The sequence below is a fragment of the Ranitomeya variabilis genome, chromosome 3 (assembly GCF_051348905.1).
Source record: "Ranitomeya variabilis isolate aRanVar5 chromosome 3, aRanVar5.hap1, whole genome shotgun sequence".
Lineage (NCBI taxonomy): Eukaryota > Metazoa > Chordata > Amphibia > Anura > Dendrobatidae > Ranitomeya > Ranitomeya variabilis.
Genome location: NC_135234.1, coordinates 43,072,370 through 43,090,740, shown reverse-complemented (window position 1 = coordinate 43,090,740; position 18,371 = coordinate 43,072,370). Strand labels below are relative to the sequence as shown.

General features: G+C 42.6%; 1 protein-coding gene across 4 annotated transcripts in view; it reads right to left on the bottom strand.

Annotated features, from left to right (window-relative positions):
* APP (amyloid beta precursor protein) overlaps positions 1 to 18,371 on the bottom strand; it is a 307,189-nt gene that overhangs the window by 74,260 nt on the left and 214,558 nt on the right. The window lies entirely within an intron of this gene.

The following is an 18,371-nucleotide window of genomic DNA, read 5'->3' as shown; positions in this document are numbered from 1 at the left end:
CTAATCATCACTCATATGAGACGGATTATTCGAGAAAACGATTCTTGGCCATACTAACACTTTACAGACTCTTCAAGAAAATGCTCACAGAAGCACATGGCCCTCCTCCCTTTTATATATTTTACACTCCCGTCCCAATTTGGGTACACCTTGTCATGGTGGGACGTATTTTAAGTTTTTTTTAAATCAAAACAGTATTAACTGTCCTTTTTATTTTAGGAAGTGCAGTACTGGGGTCCCTTAGGCCGAACAGACCTGATTTTGAGAGACCATCGTTCACGAATACAGACCATGTACAAGTCCACTTGTTCTTCCATTATCACAAATAAGGTATGATATGTAATTTGTGAATCAACCCGATTAAAATTCATCCTAGAGATGAGTAATTGGCATCAAGGTCACCCTCGAATTGTCATCTACTGGACCTTTGAGGCTTATTACTGTGCGGAGTCTGAGCTGCAGGACCCTCCCGTTCTCTGGTGGGCTTATCTGACCCTGAATTCTTCCTTGAAGCTACGGAGCTGTAGAAAATCTTATTCTTGAATGCAGGGAAATCATGCAATTATTTTGGAGAGCTTTATTTCTTGTGGTCAGGATTTATAGCTTTGCCTAAGAGAGATGTAACTAATTGCATGGCTTGTACCCAGCAGGGTACTGAAATAATAACCGAAGCAGTCTGCGGGTCACTTTCAGAATCTTTGATGTCTTAAATTCATGTCGGTTTACCTGACAAAAGTTGTGAAAACCATTTAAATGCTTAATCTTGTCATTTAAAGGAAAATTCTTCTTTATCTATGGCGAACACAAATTATCTGAAATATGTAATGACACTTGGCGGGCAAGCAGCGCCGTAGCTCCAAATCAATCACGTTCACGACAAAACGGTACGAAGTAGAGGAAAAGTATGTGACATGAATACCCAAAATTGGCATAAAGCAGAAAGTCCATGTACAAAACCATCAGCTAACATGCAGGTAGTTGCCATCTCCCTGCCTGATGTGCCCGGTGCTGATCTCTGCCGGCACAGACTGCTCCTGCCAACGATCCAGAGGCTTTCACTGATATCACCGACAGTGCAGAGTGAACTTTCAGACTAAAAAATTGTGACAGAGGAAAACATACAAACAAAACCGTAAATTCCAACATGAATCAAAGTGGCTTGGGTAGTAGCTTCCTTCAAATTCATTCATCTATTGTTGAAGATCTGCAGCAGAAGAATGACGGAGGGCATCGTCTAACCTATATTGCCCCTTTAAAAACAATGACAAATTATTTGAAACCTGAAATGAACCATTGAAAAAAAAACAAAAAAACAACCCAAAACCGTTCCTGACTTACTGAGTGTGTCTTTGTCTCCGCTGTCTGCACGGCGTATCGGAGACATTCATCTCCACAAGAAATTTGCTCTTTTGCATCTAAATGTTTTTTGAAGTCGGTATTTTCAATTAAGATGTAGAGAGCATTGTGCTTCTAAACGAAGGAAGAATTCTAATCTCCAGTATTAAATTCACTATATTAAAATAGAAAGAGCCCAGAAAGACTTTGTATCTGCACATACTTATCTCATAACTGATTACTTTAATATTCGACCGGAGAACAATTTGTGAGCAATAATGAACTGGTGATCCAACACAACCACAGAGACGGCATTATAGCACAAGGAGAAGACGGCGCTCGGAAACAAAACACCAAACACATTATAAACTAGATATCGGCTAAAATGACAAAACTCATTGTTTCACTAATTTAAAGAGAACGTGACAGTCAGACGGCCGTATAAATACCGAGATCGGACCGCAGTGCACGGACTGGCCGGCAGCTCTCCCTACCCAAGCATGAAGGCATCATAGATTTCTATCCAGCTGGCATGTCCGGGTAAGGAGAGCCGCCGGCCAGTCCGAACACAGTGGTCGGATCTATACGGACGTCTGTCTGCACCCTAATATGGAGCTGCTCCTCAATTTGCAGCTATAATAGCCTCCACTCTTCTGTAAAAGCCTTCTACAAGACTTTGAGGGTGCCTGTGGGAATTTTCACTGCTTCATCCAGAAGAGGTCAGACCCTGATGTTGGAAGGAAGGGCTGGGCTCACAATCTCCGTTAGTTTAAGTATGGGCTCTGTGTGGTTGGTCATGTTCTTCCACACCAACTCCCCCAACCGTGTCTTTATGGGAAGGAGGTGAGTTGTCAATGGTGGATACTGTGTTATATAAGGGTCGCCTGTGATGATAATGGGACAACTGCTGAGAGTTGATCTCTACAGAACACATGTCAGCCTATGTGAGGCTCAATAGCCAAAATCTACCGTATTTGTTATATGAATAAATTTAAAAAAAGTTTAGAGGGTAACCACACTTTCATGTGACTTTTCAGAATAATTTGTCCATTGAGAACAAGCTGTCACTTATCCACAGGACAGATGACAAATTATTGGTTGGTGGAGGTCCAACTGCTTGGACCCGCACTAATTTGCAGAATGTGGTACTTCCATCTGCAATAGAATGGAGAAACAGTGTGCATGCTCAATGGCTGATCCATTCATTCCCTTTGGGGCTGCGAAGCACTCGGCTTTTTCCTGGCAGCCCTCTCAAGAGTGAATGGAGGGACATTTTGGCATGCACACATTCTCCATTATAACAAATATTCCGCTTTCTGCCTATTTGTGAAGGGCCACCATAAATCAATAAGTTATCATCTATCCTATACTTAGGCGTTAACTTGTTTTCACCAGACAACCCCTTTAGTTATGCAATTGACTTGGAGATGGTGAGAAGAGACTAGCAGCTATGATGTTTCTAATAGACCACCTCTCACTAAGACGAATTCTTCACTCATTTTTTCTTTTTTAGCAGGCAGACAAAATCACCAGCAGTATGTAGGAAATTATACAACAGTACTAAGCTGCGTAGATGTGAACTCAGCTCTGGATTGAGGTAAAAGACTTGTTAGAAAGCTAAACAAGATTTTTCAATGCCTCCCTCTGCCTGTTTCTGCTCCATGCTCCGCACCCATCTTCCTCACCATAGAGTATAATTGGCTGTGCAACCTGACACCACAGTGAGACAGTAAACCTTTCTTGTCTGAGCAAGATTGATTTGAGCGGTTTTTTCATGTGTTTAAAAGGCAGCAGGGAGAGAAAGGAGTGACTCATAAAAAGGGAAGAAAGTAGACTTCTCTAATCAGGTATATTACAAAGTTTCTTGTATACGCCTGTACTATTGATTCATACAAAGTTTGTTGATATATTCAAAAATAAAAACGTATATACACTGGCGCTTGTTCACCTGGAAGGATGAGGTAGGAAGCCACGGAAGCTGCAGGTGGTTACATAGTTATTAAGGTTGAAGGAAGACTGTAAGTCCATCTAGTTCAACCCATAGTCCATCTAGTTCAACCCATAAACAGGTTCTGTGCAAAACTCTGTTAAAAATTAAACCAGTTGATTAATAATACTAATAATACTATTAACCACCGCGCTAAACCGAAACTGGAATATCAATGTACTTACTTTTGATATGGCTATTACTATGTTGTCTGGGGTCCCTTGTGAGTGAAGGGTTACACCTGGTTACAGTGGTTTGCTGAAAGGTAAAGTGTGCAGCAGAGTGATATATTATTTGATTTGGACCTTACAAAAAAAAAAAAAAAGGTGTTGGTTACAGACACTTACTCTTTTTATGAGGCTGTATAGGTTGCACCTGTGGTGTTTCAATGTGGGGTTAATAGTTTCCCTTTCCACAGTGTAGTGAACCGATACTGGAAGGCAAAGTGATAGCCCTGACGAAGAGGGGAGTTACCTCTCGAAACTAGTTGGCAGCTTGTCTCTCTCGCGCACCCGTCCCTGCTTTCTGTGACGTCACACTAGCTCTGCCCCATCTCGGCAGCGCATCCTCAGCGTTGCTTCTGGCCGGGGCACACGAGGCGCTGGTACCTCCTCACCACTCGCCGGTACGTTCTCGTCCAGGAACCGCGACCTCTGGCACGCACACCGGACTCTAACCCTCCCAGCTCAGCGGGTTACTTTATCGGCACCGTATCCAGTGGACTACCTTGCCTACCTCACCGCGGGTACCTTCATAAGCAAACATGTGGTGAGTGCCAACTAATTCCTATTAATACCACTGCAATTATTGTGGCCAGTAACTTCCTACTATTCTAGTGTATTGCTTGCAAATCACTTTATTCTCTACTTTGTTTACTCACCAGCATCAATTTACCACACTGTGGAAAGACAAATACCAAAACCTCACATAAGAACATCCCAAGTGTAAACTGTACAACCTTATTAAGGAGTAAGTGCACCCAGCTAATACCCTTGATAATTTGTGTGTACAATATAAACAATATACCAAAGTTTTACACACTTTGCCTTCCAGTATCGGTTCACTACACTGTGGAAAGGGAAACTATTAACCCCACATTGAAACACCACAGGTGCAACCTATACAGCCTCATAAAAAGAGTAAGTGTCTGTAACCAACAGCTTTTTTTTTTGTAAGGTCCAAATCAAATAATATATCACTCTGCTGTACACTTTACCTTTGTTGATATATAGTTCCCATTTAATAAAAAACTGACTACAAAAAATTGTTTCTAAGCCCCTTTACTTGGCTTCGGTCAGTGAATGATTTGCCTTCTCCATCTGAAATCTCAGCAGTGACCTGCCATTCCCAGACCGGAGGCAGCAGAAGGGCTGGAATCGCAGACAGGGAGGAGAAGACCCAGTGCACGGTCCGGCCCCTGTGCACCGAAATCTAATTAGCAGAAAACTTCAAATGGTGATGGACAAAGAGCCAAAGGTATCAATGTAATCAGTATTACAGCGCCATTACCTACATGGCTTTACTTTACTCTCTAAGATTACACTGTCTTAAAATTAGAGAGATTGATAAATATGCCTATCCTCATTAAACTGACTCAATTTTCTATCGCTTAAGTTTTGCTTGTTTTATTTATATTTATTGTCTATGTTGCAAAGAAAATTCTCAGATTTGACTCATATGCAATCTTCAAATGATCCCATACCGTTCTAATCCATTTGGAACTTTTCCGCCCAAGACTTTTCTTGGGCTGTAAACCTTAGGATGCAATTCTACAAGCATACGGCATCAAGTATCTCTTTTATCGATCTCACTAGGAAGTTTCATTTCATCATTATTCTCGTTACCTGGATTGGTTCTTGTGACTGGTTTTCAGATGTTGGACTCCCACTATAGCCTTTTAGGGTAAGTTCACACTAGGCATTTTTTTTAAAAAAAACAATGTGTGTGCATAGATTTCTGAAATCTCATAGGCTTTACTGGTACTGTAAAGATGCCACCAGTAGAGAAGTGTGGCGCTATTTCTAAAGGCAAAGAAAGGCTTTTTTTTTCTTATTTTGGACAATTCCTTTAGGTGCATGCCTTAGTCAGATGCTCACAACCTGATGCAAAGACCTGAACACATTATTGGAATATATTTAGGAGCCTCTAAAGCTAAATAACTGATGAAACCAAACAGTGTCTGAATATTCGGCCAGCAGATGACACAATTTCCCAGATGTTCTCTCTCAGATTAGAGCCATTGTTTCTGTACGGAGCTAGTTCATCACAGTTACAGCTTTACACCCCTGTGCCGTCGTCCGCCGCTGCAGACACAGCATTCTGGCAATTGCTTTTCAAAGCGATAAGCTGCTTCATCAGTTCCTTTATTCCTCTTGTCCACCATTAGCTGCAGTGTTCACAGACCTGTCTCTTTCTCTCGGACTTGTGTGTGTTTAGACCCGGAGCCAAGCTAGGTTAACCAATTATCTCCAGACTGTCACTAGTGCAAACCTGAGATCAAATGAAGTCAAGCTAAATGAATTCAATGCACTAAAGAAGAACAGGAGTCTACTACACCGGGTGGCAGTAAGCTGGGGCTGCTGACTGACTGCCTCAGACAGGTAGACTAGCTCTGAGCACTGCTACCTGGCCCGGGCACACTATACTTGATCATGGTTTACGTAAGGTGATATCGAACTAAAAGATCTATTTGGAACACCATGTACACCTTTGTAACCTGGTTTTTAATTCCAGTGCATCTAAAATGAAAAATAAAGCAACTTTGTAATTAGCCCAGATTAAAAAATTTGTACCGTTTTATGTGTACAGCTGCTAGAAAGACCTATGTATCTCCATGGTAACAGACTACAAACAAACGCTGTGTAGTCTGATCCAGCAGGTAAACGTCTACCTCTTACTTCCTGCTTACGGTCCACGATTTAGGTCAGTGTTCTCTGAACAGACAGGAGCTGTGTGAATTTCTAGTGCTTCCCGGATACCCCAGCAACATTTTATTAGTTGACCTGTGTGGCGCACAATGTATCAGCCCAGTAAATTATACACTGAGCCTGGGATCCCAAAGAGTAAGGAACATCACTCAGCTACTATTAAGACCCACAGAGCATTGACCTGGACTGTGGACACGTAAAGTGATCCTCTCTTCTCTAATAAGGAATGATGGAATGGAAAATGGATGCAGGATCAGACTACGAAGAGTTGTTCGTTGTCTGTTACCATGGAGATACACGAGTCTAAAAATCAGCTGCACTACATAGATTTTCTATGGGGTTAAGGTCAGGCGAGTTTGCTGGCCAATCAAGCACAGTGATACTGTTGTTTGTAAACCAGGTATTGGTACTTTTGGCAGTGTGGACAGGAGCCAAGTCCTGCTGGAGAATGACATTTCCATCTCCAAAAAGCTTGTCAGCAGTGGGAAGCATGAAGTGCTCTAAAATTTCCTGGTAGATGGCTGCGCTGACTTTGGTCTTGATAAAATATAGTGGACCTACCCCAGGAGATGACATGGCTCCCCAAACCATCACTGATTGTGGAAACTTCACACTAGTCCTCAGGCAGCTTGGATTGTGGCCTCTCCACTCTTCCTCCAGACACTGGGACCTTGATTTCCAAATCAAAGGCAAAATTTATATTCAACTGAAAACTACACCTTGGACCACTGAGCAACAGTCCAGTTCTTTTTCTCCTTGGCCCAGGTAAGACGCTTCTGGCATTGTCTATTGGTCATGAGTGGCGTGACACAAGGAATGTGACACTTGTAGCCCATGTCCTGGATACATCTGTGTGTGGTGGCTCTTGAAGCAATGACTCCAGCAGCAGTCCTCTCCTTGTGAATCTCCCCCAAATTTTTGAATGGCCTTTTCTTAACAATCCTTTCAAGGCTGCGGTTATCCCAGTTGCTTGTGCATCTTTTTCTACCACACTTTTTCCCTCCACTCAACCTTCCATTAATATGCTTAGATACAGCACTCTGTGAACAGCCAGCATCTTTAGCAATGACCTTTTGTGGCTTACCCTCCTTGTGGAGTGTGTCAATGACTGCCTTCTGGACATATGTCAAATCAGCAGTCTTCCCCATGATTGTGGAGCCTACTGAAACAGACTAAGGGACCTTTATAAACACTTTGGAAGCCTTTACAGGTGTTTTTTGTTAATTATTCTAATTTACTGAGATAATGACTTTTGAGTTTTCATTGGCTGTAAGCCATAATCATCAACATTAACAGAAATAAACACTGGAAATAGATCACTCTGTTTGACGATATTCTAATTTTGTGAAAAGCACCTGTATACTGTCATGGCCAAAAGTGATGGCATCCTTGAAATTGTTCCAGGAAAGGAAGTATTTCTCCCAGAAAATTATTGCAATTACACGTTTTGTTATACAAGTTTATTTCTTTTATGTGTATTTGAACAATAGACTAAAAACCAAAAAAGCACAAAACGCAAATTAGACATAATTTCAAACAAAAACGGGTCAGACAAAATTATTGTACCCTCAACTTAATATTTGGTTGCGCATGGTTTGGAATAAATTCTTGCAATCAGTCGCTTCATATAACCATCAATAAGCTCTTACATCTCTCAGCTGGAATTCTGGATCACTCTTCTTTCGCAAACTGCTCCAGGTGTCTCACTTTAAGGCACCTTCTCCCAACTGCAATTTTAAGATCTCTCCACAGATATTCAATAGGATTTACATCCGGACTCATTGCTGCCACTTCAGAACTAATCAGCGCTTTGTTTCAATCCATTTCTGGGTGCTTCTTGAAGTATGTTTGGGGTCACTGAACTGCTGGAAGACCATGACCTAGGATGCAAACCCAGCTTTCTGACACTGGGCACTAAATTGCGACCCAAAATCCCTTAGTAATCCTCAGGTTTCATGATGCCTTGCAGAGAATCAAGGCATCCAGTGCCAGGGTTATTAAAGCAACCCTAAAACATCTTTGAACCTCCACCATATTTGAATGAAGGTACTGTGGATTTTGGCAAACTGCAGCCTAGCTGTTTTAGGTCTCTGTGTTAGCAGTGGGGTCCTCTTGGATCTCCTTCCATAGCGTTCTATTTAATTCAAATGTTCACAGATAGTTCGCGCTGACACTGATGCACCCTGACCCTGCAGGACAGATTGAATTTCTTTGGAACTTAATCGGGACTGCTTATCCACCATCTGGACTATCCTGCGTTGGAACCCTCCACTAATTTTTCTCTGCCATCAAGGAAAATTAGCTACAGTGCCATGGGTTGTCAGCTTCGCGGTTATGTTGCGCACCATGGACAAAAGAATATCAAGATCTCTGGAGATGGACTTGTAACCTTGAGATTGTTGATATTTTTCAACAATTTTGGTTCTCAAGTTCTCAGACAGTTCTCTTCTCCCCTTTCCAATCTCTATGCTTAGTGTGGCACACACAGACATCCAGTGCAAAAATTGCGTCAACTTTTCCCTTTTTTATCTGGTTTCAGGAGTGATTTTCATATTGCCCACACCTGTTACTTGCCACATGTGAGCTTGAAACAAAGTGGTTTACCTACAATTTTGGGAAGGTGCCAACAATTTTGTCTGTCTCATTTTGGGGTGTTATGCATAAAATTATGTCCAATTTGCCTTTTTTCTCAGTTTTTTTTTGTGTTGTTCCAATACACACAATGGAAAAAAAACACAAAAAACAAAACATATAATCGCAATAATTTTACAGGTGAAATACTTAAATTTCTGGAATAATTTCAGGGGTGTTAACACTTTCGGCCATGACTGTATGTATTATTATTAATAATTATCGTGCCACTTATTCCAAGGCGCTTTACATGTATTATTATTACTTGCCTATATTATTTTATCTTCTCTCTTTTTTGGAATGTTTTTGGATATACAACTGTATCATTACTCTTAACGGTATATGAAAGAACGTATGGAAAATATGTGCAAAGGGTCAAGTGGATAAGAAAACTGGGTCAGTGAGGAAACATGTTTAGCTGACACAGACCTACGGGCGCCATATGTCATAACCTGCATGTGGGGGATGTGTGTGGGTAATTAGCCATTTTCTCCATTCTGGTGCAAAACCTCATTTGTCGTACTCCCGCTCTGCACCTGTAATTGCCCCTTCTCCACGCACACATGCATTCCCAAGGTATGAATTACTACAGCGCAAAGCAACCGGATCACTCATCCCATACTTAAGACATAATCCCTTCTCTATGTCAGCCTAACACCTAACCTGTTTTGCAGGTTTGGAGCCTTTTCAATTTTAATTTTTTACTCTCAGGAACATTAAAGGGACATTACACCCGTTTCATGTAAGCAATCAGACAAGGTCACTGTAACATCAGAACATGCAAGTTCTTTGAAGCCATGTCTGGCTACACATCGTCCCTGCAACATTATTTTTAATTGTCTCCCATTAAATGTACGGACAGGCTTAGCCCGCCAGAACAGTTCTCCATTCTGGTGGAAAGGAGTGGTCTTGATAGATTTCCCTAATGGCCATGCAGTCCGATTATACCTTGTGCTTATGGCCATGATTCTACCAAGCCATACGTGAAAGCAATACTTTCCTCTGCCGTCATGTTTGATTTATAGTCTAAGTGTGCATTTATCCAGCTGGTGATAATATCCATTGATTTGGTGCACTAGCTAAGGGCACCACTAGGCCATCATGTTTGATTGATAGTTGAAGTGTGCATTTATTCTGCTGCTGATGATGATGATATCCATCCAACTGGTGCACTAGCTAAAGGCACCACTATGTTATCATGTTTGATTGATAGTTGAAGTGTGCATTTATTCTGCTGATGATGTGACCCATATAACTGGTGCACTAGCTAAGGGCACCACTGTAATAGCATTATCACATCTTATCCTAGTGCAGCCTGGTTTCTTTCACGCACTCATTGACTCGCAGGGCCAAATATCAGATCCCAACAAAGGCATGCAATGATATTTTCATCAAGTGGACTCTGTCCAAAGAAAAACAATCAGACAAGTGCACTTCCCCAAAGAATAACATTGGTCTGAGTGCGATCCGATGTTTTATCCGATCACACTTGGTCTGAAAGTACGGATGTTTGCACGATCTCTTACAACACTATTTGTATTTCTCTGGCCTTGAGTGCTAGTGGTAAGAGGGTTTAGGCTAAAGGCCAATATACACATTAGATGGCTGTTGGTTGTTCGGCAGCCATCTCGGCCGGCTCTCCCATACACAAGAGCTTTTATTCGGCCGAGCTCTCCTGTGTTCTCTACTTGAGAGAGGCTCGTCTTCGGAATACAATCGGTAGTTCGAAATCAGACGTGCCCGATCAATATTTCCCCCACCAATCAATTGTCCGGAGATACCATACACATTAAACTGTCGGCTGAACATGTCAATAGTGGGGGGTTTGGCCGACATCAGCCTAATAAGTATTGGGGGCCCTAGTAACAATAACATTACAAATGGTATGTGTTTACATAACTTGTTTTGTCGCTTCTGATTGATGGCCAATGCCCAAGTGGTAAAAGTGACTGGCCAGGTCCATGTGATGATCGCCCAACTTTTTGCTGTATAGATAAAGGGGGCCGGTTACTTCATGTCAGATCTCAGCATATCCACACAACTTGCCTTTGCGGTTTTGTGGTCTCCCCTGCAGAGTGGTTACAGGGTATAATTCAGAACTACTAGAGTGAACCCGAATTGAGAAGCATTATTCTAACAGCATAAAGAAACAATACAGAACATCTTAAAATTCATAAAAGTCTAATCCGGCAATTATAGTTTGAAGACAGGCTCAAACCACAACGGCAGGGAATACGATTTCCCTGTGGCTGCCCTTCCTATAGCTTTCGATTGCTCCTTCAGGAAGCCATAGTCTACTAATGACAGTGTATCAGGGAATTGCAGATAATGCAATTTCTGGAATTCCTAAAGGAAGCTCAGAAATGTCAGAGATAAAAGAAATGTATACAACGCACAAGCCACAATTTTTTTTAAATGCCATTATTAAGTTAGCAAATATCACCACTACGCCATTATCTTCTTAGAGTATTTTAAACATAAATTAAAGGTTATTAATTGTATAAAAATGTAATTTTAAGTATTAAATTACAGTAAGTGAAGGCAAAGTAATGAGAAGGTTAATTTTTATGTAGGCATTAAAAGGATGCTAAAATTATTTTATTCTATTGAAAAGAATGTAGAAAACCCTCAGGAAGACATCCCCAGTATTCCCAATTAAACCGGCTCACTGGTGGTGACATCACTGGCTTTTCCCAAAATAAACCTGACCCCAGCGGAGACATCACTAGCTTTTCCCAAAATAAACCTGCCCCCGGCGGAGACAACACTAGCTATTCCCAAAATAAACCTGACCCCTGGCAGAGACATCACTAGCTTTTACTAGACAACCTGCCCCCTGGCGATAATATCACTGGCTTTATCAGAAAACCTGCCCACTTATAAGTTTTTTTTCATTCTATCTTGTAGGCAGAAATTTTTTTTTTTTTTTTTTTTTGGACAGTAGCAGGAAATGTAAAACGGACGTCCATTACTGGACAACCCATTCTTAAATGTTTAAGTGCCCAAGATAAAATAATTAAAAAAAACAAAACAATATAAGGTATATAAACTGTTTCATCGATGTTGGTGGTGTTGTGTTTCCCTGCTGTCAAATGAAATTGCTTTGCTACGTTACTGCTGCAGCTGATCAGTAGCCGCTGATTGCCTGCAGCCTCCATTCCATCTAGCAGAACCGTCAAGGACGCTGCGGTCACAGCAGAAACATCTCGGACGAACGTATTTTTTTGCCTGTGTGCACAACAAACTGTACATAGAGCAATGGCAGCCCATGTGCTAGTACTTGTGAGCTAGTTTACACATGGTCCCCAGGTCCGCTTAGAAAAGAAGTAGAATTATGTAATCTGGGCCGATTTCTGAACTAAGCATGCAAACAGTAGGCAGCTCCTGCACCTGCCTGCTACACGGGGGGGGGGGGCATATGGAGCCCGTCACTTCAGTATCTGGTCCGCAAAGTTCAACAATCATGCGAATGAGGCGCTAAACTCAAGTTGCCACACTAGGAAAAATATTTAGAAAAATACGCACTTTAAAAAAAAAAAAAAAAAAAAAGAGAAGCAACAACTAGTGTTGAGCATTCCGATACCGCAAGTATCGGGTATCGGCCGATACTTGCGGGTATCGGAATTCCGATACCGAGATCCGATACTTTTGTGGTATCGGGTATCGGTATCGAAACAACATTAATGTAAAAATGTGTAAAAGAGAGAATTAAAATAAAAAATATTGCTATACTCACCTCTCCGACGCAGCCTGCACCTTACCGAGGGAAGCGGCAGCGTTCTTTGTTTAAAATTCGCGCTTTTCTTTCCTTTACGTGAAGTCCCGGCTTGTGATTGGTTGCGTCGCAGTCACATGGGCGACGCAACCAATCACAAGCCGTGACGTCACGGGAGGCTGGACACGCGCGCATTTTAAAATGAGCGCTTGTCCAGCCTCCCGGCTTGTGATTGGTTGACCGCGATGCAACCAATCACAAGCCGGGACGTCACGGGAGGCTGGACAAGCGCTCATTTTAAAATGCGCGCGTGTCCAGCCTCCCGGCTTGTGATTGGTTGACCACGATGCAACCAATCACAAGCCGGGACGTCACGGGAGGCTGGACAAGCGCTCATTTTAAAATGCGCGCGTGTCCAGCCTCCCGGCTTGTGATTGGTTGACCGCGATGCAACCAATCACAAGCCGGGACGTCACGGGAGGCTGGACAAGCGCTCATTTTAAAATGCGCGCGTGTCCAGCCTCCCGTGACGTCACGGCTTGTGATTGGTTGCGTCGCCCATGTGACTGCGACGCAACCAATCACAAAGCCGGGACGTAATTTTAAAATCCTTAAGGGCCTGAAATTACGTCACGGCTTGCTGTGATTGGTTGCGTCGCCCATGTGACTGCGACGCAACCAATCACAAAGCCGGCACGTAATTTTAAAATCCTTAAGGACCTGAAATTACGTCACGGCTTGCTGTGATTGGTTGCGTCGCCCATGTGACTGCAACGCAACCAATCACAAAGCCGGGACTTCACGTAAGGAAAGAAAAGCGCGAATTTTAAGCAAACAACGCTGCCGGTTCCCTCGGAGAGGTGAGTATAGCAATATTTTTTATTTTAATTCTTTCTTTTACACATTAATATGGTTCCCAGGGCCTGAAGGAGAGTTTCCTCTCCTTCAGACCCTGGGAACCATCAGGAATACCGTCCGATACTTGAGTCCCATTGACTTGTATTGGTATCGGGTATCGGTATCGGATTGGATCCGATACTTTGCCGGTATCGGCCGATACTTTCCGATACCGATACTTTCAAGTATCGGACGGTATCGCTCAACACTAGCAACAACACTTTTCATGACGGATTATATATTCTGGATGAGATTCCAATATTACAGCACTCCAAAAAAAAAATTAAGTTTCAATAATTCCAAAAACGTCTTATAGAAGCTAAGATATCTCCGCACTGCGCGGCGGAGCGATGGCCTGTTTCGCCCTGTGCTGAGGCATCGGATCACCCTGCACTTTCAGATTTTTAATATATTTCCCGACTCTTCTGAAATGTCATCAATGTCACAGTCCGGAATTTATGACACTTCTGCATCGAGTCATTTCCCATAAAAGGTCAGTGGCAGATCTGGCAGCCGCACGGCTCTGGAAATACCTGCGAGATAAAAACCTATTTGTCCTTCAAATGGGATTGAAAAAAAAAAATGAATCCACACCACCCCCTCCGCACTCCTTCACTGCAAAGCCTTCACCTCAATAAACCAGTGACGTGCCGTATAACAAACACGCCGTGCAGACTGTCGCCTGCTGTACCAGCGTTCTCTACAGCACCTGCAATGAATTGTGCGTGGTCGTGCAGCTGCGGGGCTGACAGTCATCTGCTTCATCATAGCGCAACCTGCTCTCTAATTATTGGGAAGCCGCAAGGCAAATCAAAAGCTCGTTCCCTTCAACGGCCCATTACTTGCCTTAGTGATTAGCAAATATTTCACCCTTGGGCTGTGAGACTATGGAATCTCCAGCTCTGATGGATCACAAATATAGCATTCTGTACAGCGAGATTACCTGCTCGGACTTGTAGTGCAAAATATAAAATAGCATTGCAAGTAATGTATAACCAACCGTGATATGCTAAAAAAAAGAACACAAAAAAAGTTTATTTCCCACCCCATAACACCGAAACGCCACTATTTCTGCAGCAGGCCTGCAATTCTGAAATGTTCTAGAACTGTTCTGTTCCTCAGTTATTCCTCCTGGCACCGGATGAATAACATGACTATTGGGTATAACCATTTTCATTACCAGTTGGGTGAGATCTTGTGAAATCAGTACTGATGATGTGCAAGGGTGCAGGCTACTGAGAAGGCACATAATCAGATATCAAGCCCTCTTCTCCAAGCATGTAGAGGGGGCTGTCACAGCGATGTCAGCACGCCGCCTGCCCTGGGATACTGATCTCTTGTAGTCCATAGGTATAAAAGATGGAGGGTGGTGGGGGAGACTCTGAGCCTCAGGCTCCCTGCCCCACCACAGAATCCAACCATATCGGTGTATCAGGTGCTCGTCTGGAGATATGGGGCACAAGACACGTGTACTGCTTCAGAAGTTTGCCGTCAGCAAAGCCACTGCTAATTTATTTATTTTTTATTTTTAGAATTTGCGCCCCTAACAATTTTGAGCAGACAACTCACGTGTAAATTATTGTATCAACAACCATCATTGATTGATAACGTCCCAGAAAATGACAGACAAGTTCTCCGTGATCTGATGGAGTTGATGGAAGAGAACGAAACTCACCCAGGTAAGAGGAAGTTCACCGGCAGATTACCATCACTAGCCACTCCTCTATTCTCTATGTTTCCAGCCATACAAATCTTTTTCGAGACTACTAGTCAAGATATACAAAGGTTAAAACTTGATAGAAATTGTCAGAATAATCTATCAAGGGACGAGAGACGGACATTAGATAGATTTATTTGAAATAAAAGAAGCAGACAAGGGTGGAAACATTGTTCTCTGGCCAAAAGACATGTATTGCATGTAAGCCAGACGCCAACTTGGTAATACACAATACTATCAGACCTTGCCATCAGACCCTACCTTCACTTTCAAGACCCAATTAGATAAATTACTCTCAAGGGCCTGGACGCATGGAATTATTTTTTAAAAATTTTTCTTGTCTACTTCTTATCCTGTGGTTCCAACATTTTATATGTTACCGTAAGTCCACAACTAGACCCCCAGGTAGACCTATTGTATCAGGGATTGGGGGACTTTATGAGAGACCATGTATTTACCTTGATTATTTTTTACAGCCTATCGTCCTTACCTTGGACACCTACACACGTGATTCCTCACACTTAATACAACAACTAGAAGGCTTGGCTGTCCCCACCAACGCTCTACTTGCCACTCTCGATGTAGAAGCTTTGTACACCAACATTCAACATGACTTAGGTATTGCCGCAATTTCTTATATTTTGGATACCTACTCGACGGGTGATAGAAGACATGACTCCTTTATTTTGGAACTATTAAAGTTAGTCCTAGAAAATAATTATTTTGGGTTTGACAGGATTTTCTTCAAACAAGTATCTGGTACTGCAATGGGGGCGAGATGTGCACCCTCTTATGTCAACCTCTTTTTAGGGTGGTGGGAGGACACACATGTGCGGGGACTTACAGCCTACCGCTCCCATGTGTTGAGGTGGCACCGCTTTATTGATGACATTGTTATTGTGTGGTCCAGCACGGCTGTATGAGAATGAATGAGAATGAGAATTGCTGGAACATTAAGCTGACCTCCTCTTTTTCCACCAGCTCGGTTGATTTTCTTAATTTGAAACTGATGCTTCATGGGAACCTGATCACCACCACCCTATATCGTAAGAAGACAGCTACCAACAATCTTCTGCACTTCAAGAGCTTTCATCCGACCCACCTCCGTAAAGGTATACCCAAGGGGCAATTCCTGCGACTCAGGAGGAATTGCAGTTGTTTTGAGGATTTTAATACTGAATCACATGCACTAACTGACAGATTCCTCGAGCGGGGCTATCCACGGAAGATTGTGTCCAGAGCTTTTGAACACTCTCGGAACAGCTCTAGGAAAGATGTTTTGCAACCCAGAGTGAGAAAAACACCTAACATGTTAGACGTAGTAACCCAATTTAACAATCAATGGGGTGATGTACACCAGATCTCGAACAAAAACGGGGGCATTTTGTTAAGTGAAGCCAAACTCAAACCATTTATTGGTGATCGCCCACAATTGGTAGCGAGAAGAGCAAGGAATCTGAAGGATCACTTGACCAATAGTCATTTCAAACGACCAACAACCAAACTCAGGGTTGGTAATCCAAACAAGGGTACCTTTCCATGTGGGGATTGCTCAGTTTGCCCCTTAAATGATCTGTAGTACTGGTATCTCACTAAACCATTTATCCACACAGGTCCAATCAAAAGCGCATTTCAACTGCCGCTCACGCAATCTTGTCTACGCTCTGATCTGTGGATGTGAGAAATTAAATGTGGGTCAGACCACCCAGGAGCTACGTCGGAGAACTCAACAACATCTCTCCAACATTGCCACTGCAAGAAAGGATAGATGAAAAGGTAAATCCATCACCTCAGTGGCTGCTCATTTCTTGGACGTCCATCATGGCTCACCTAACACTTTGCGTGTTATGGGTTTGGAGGGTTTTCATACTAACATCAGGGGGGGGGGATCACAGACGAAATCCTCAGATGAGAGGCAAGGTGGATTTTTGACCTGGGGAGCCTCTCGCCTGGAAGGTTAAATGAAGAGCTGTTATACACCAGGTTCTACAGGAAAACTTGATCTGTTAGGATCAGGTTCTCTCGCCGTAGTCCCGGGTATATCTTATGTAAATTCTGCTATCCATAAATCGTCCTCTTTTGCCTCTTTCCCCCATTTTAGATCTCCAAGCCTCTGGGATTGAAATCACACAGAGAAAAAGGATGGTGGCCCTACAAGCCAGATTACTTCAAATTACAGTCATTGTGCATTCAAGACCTAGATTTTTATCTTTATCGCATTCTTATTGCTTTTTTTTTATTTTATTTTCTTTTTTATTGTGTATATTTTTCTTCCTTTTTTATCTTTTTTCTTTTTATTTTGTTATCTTTCATTTTTCTACATTGCCATTCATTATACATCTGGTTGCTATGTGAAATAATATTCTGTATGTAACTCGCTCCATCGCAGCCCACTCTCGGCTGCTGCGTGTGTGTGTTTTACTAAGTTGCGGTTACTAAACAGAAAGATATTACCAGCCACTTGCGCAGAAAACCATCTGATTATTCAGGAATACAGCGCATGCGCTGGTACTCAAATACATCTCATTTTGGAGATGCATCTACGACTTCTGCTCCACGCAGGGCCTGCGCATGCGCCGGGTATATGTGGACCCTCACTCACTTCCGGGTCACCGCGTACCAGCGATGATTCATCAACATGCCGCTCTGCGTGCCGCCAGGAACCAGATGGTATGATTTTACTATAATTTTGTCTCCGATTTAAAGGCGAACAAACAGGACCAGGGTATATCCACCTTGAAAAAGACACTGTGAGTGTCGGAACGCGTGGGTCCGTGTATCCCATAGGCTGGACTGTGTGCTGGGGCGACCATCTGACTGTGTCAGGGTTAAGTATTGACTGTTTGACACATCAATTTGCCTTATTCAACTGGTCTCCTGACCGGTCAGGGGCAGATAGGGACCCCATCCTATTGGTACCATATATTGTTTTATAACTACCATCTCGCAGGACAAATTGTGTTACTGTACACATCTTGCTGTCAGCTTATTTACAACTAGCAGTGTCCTTTTAGTCCACAGATGTGTTGGTTTTGTTATCTCTAATTATTGCCACCTTTCGCCTAGGGGTACTTATGGATATTATAGCCTTCATTATGGATCTGTTTCTATGTTAATTCTCCTAAAGAGACTTTTAATTGTTTTTAGATGTGTGTACTTCTG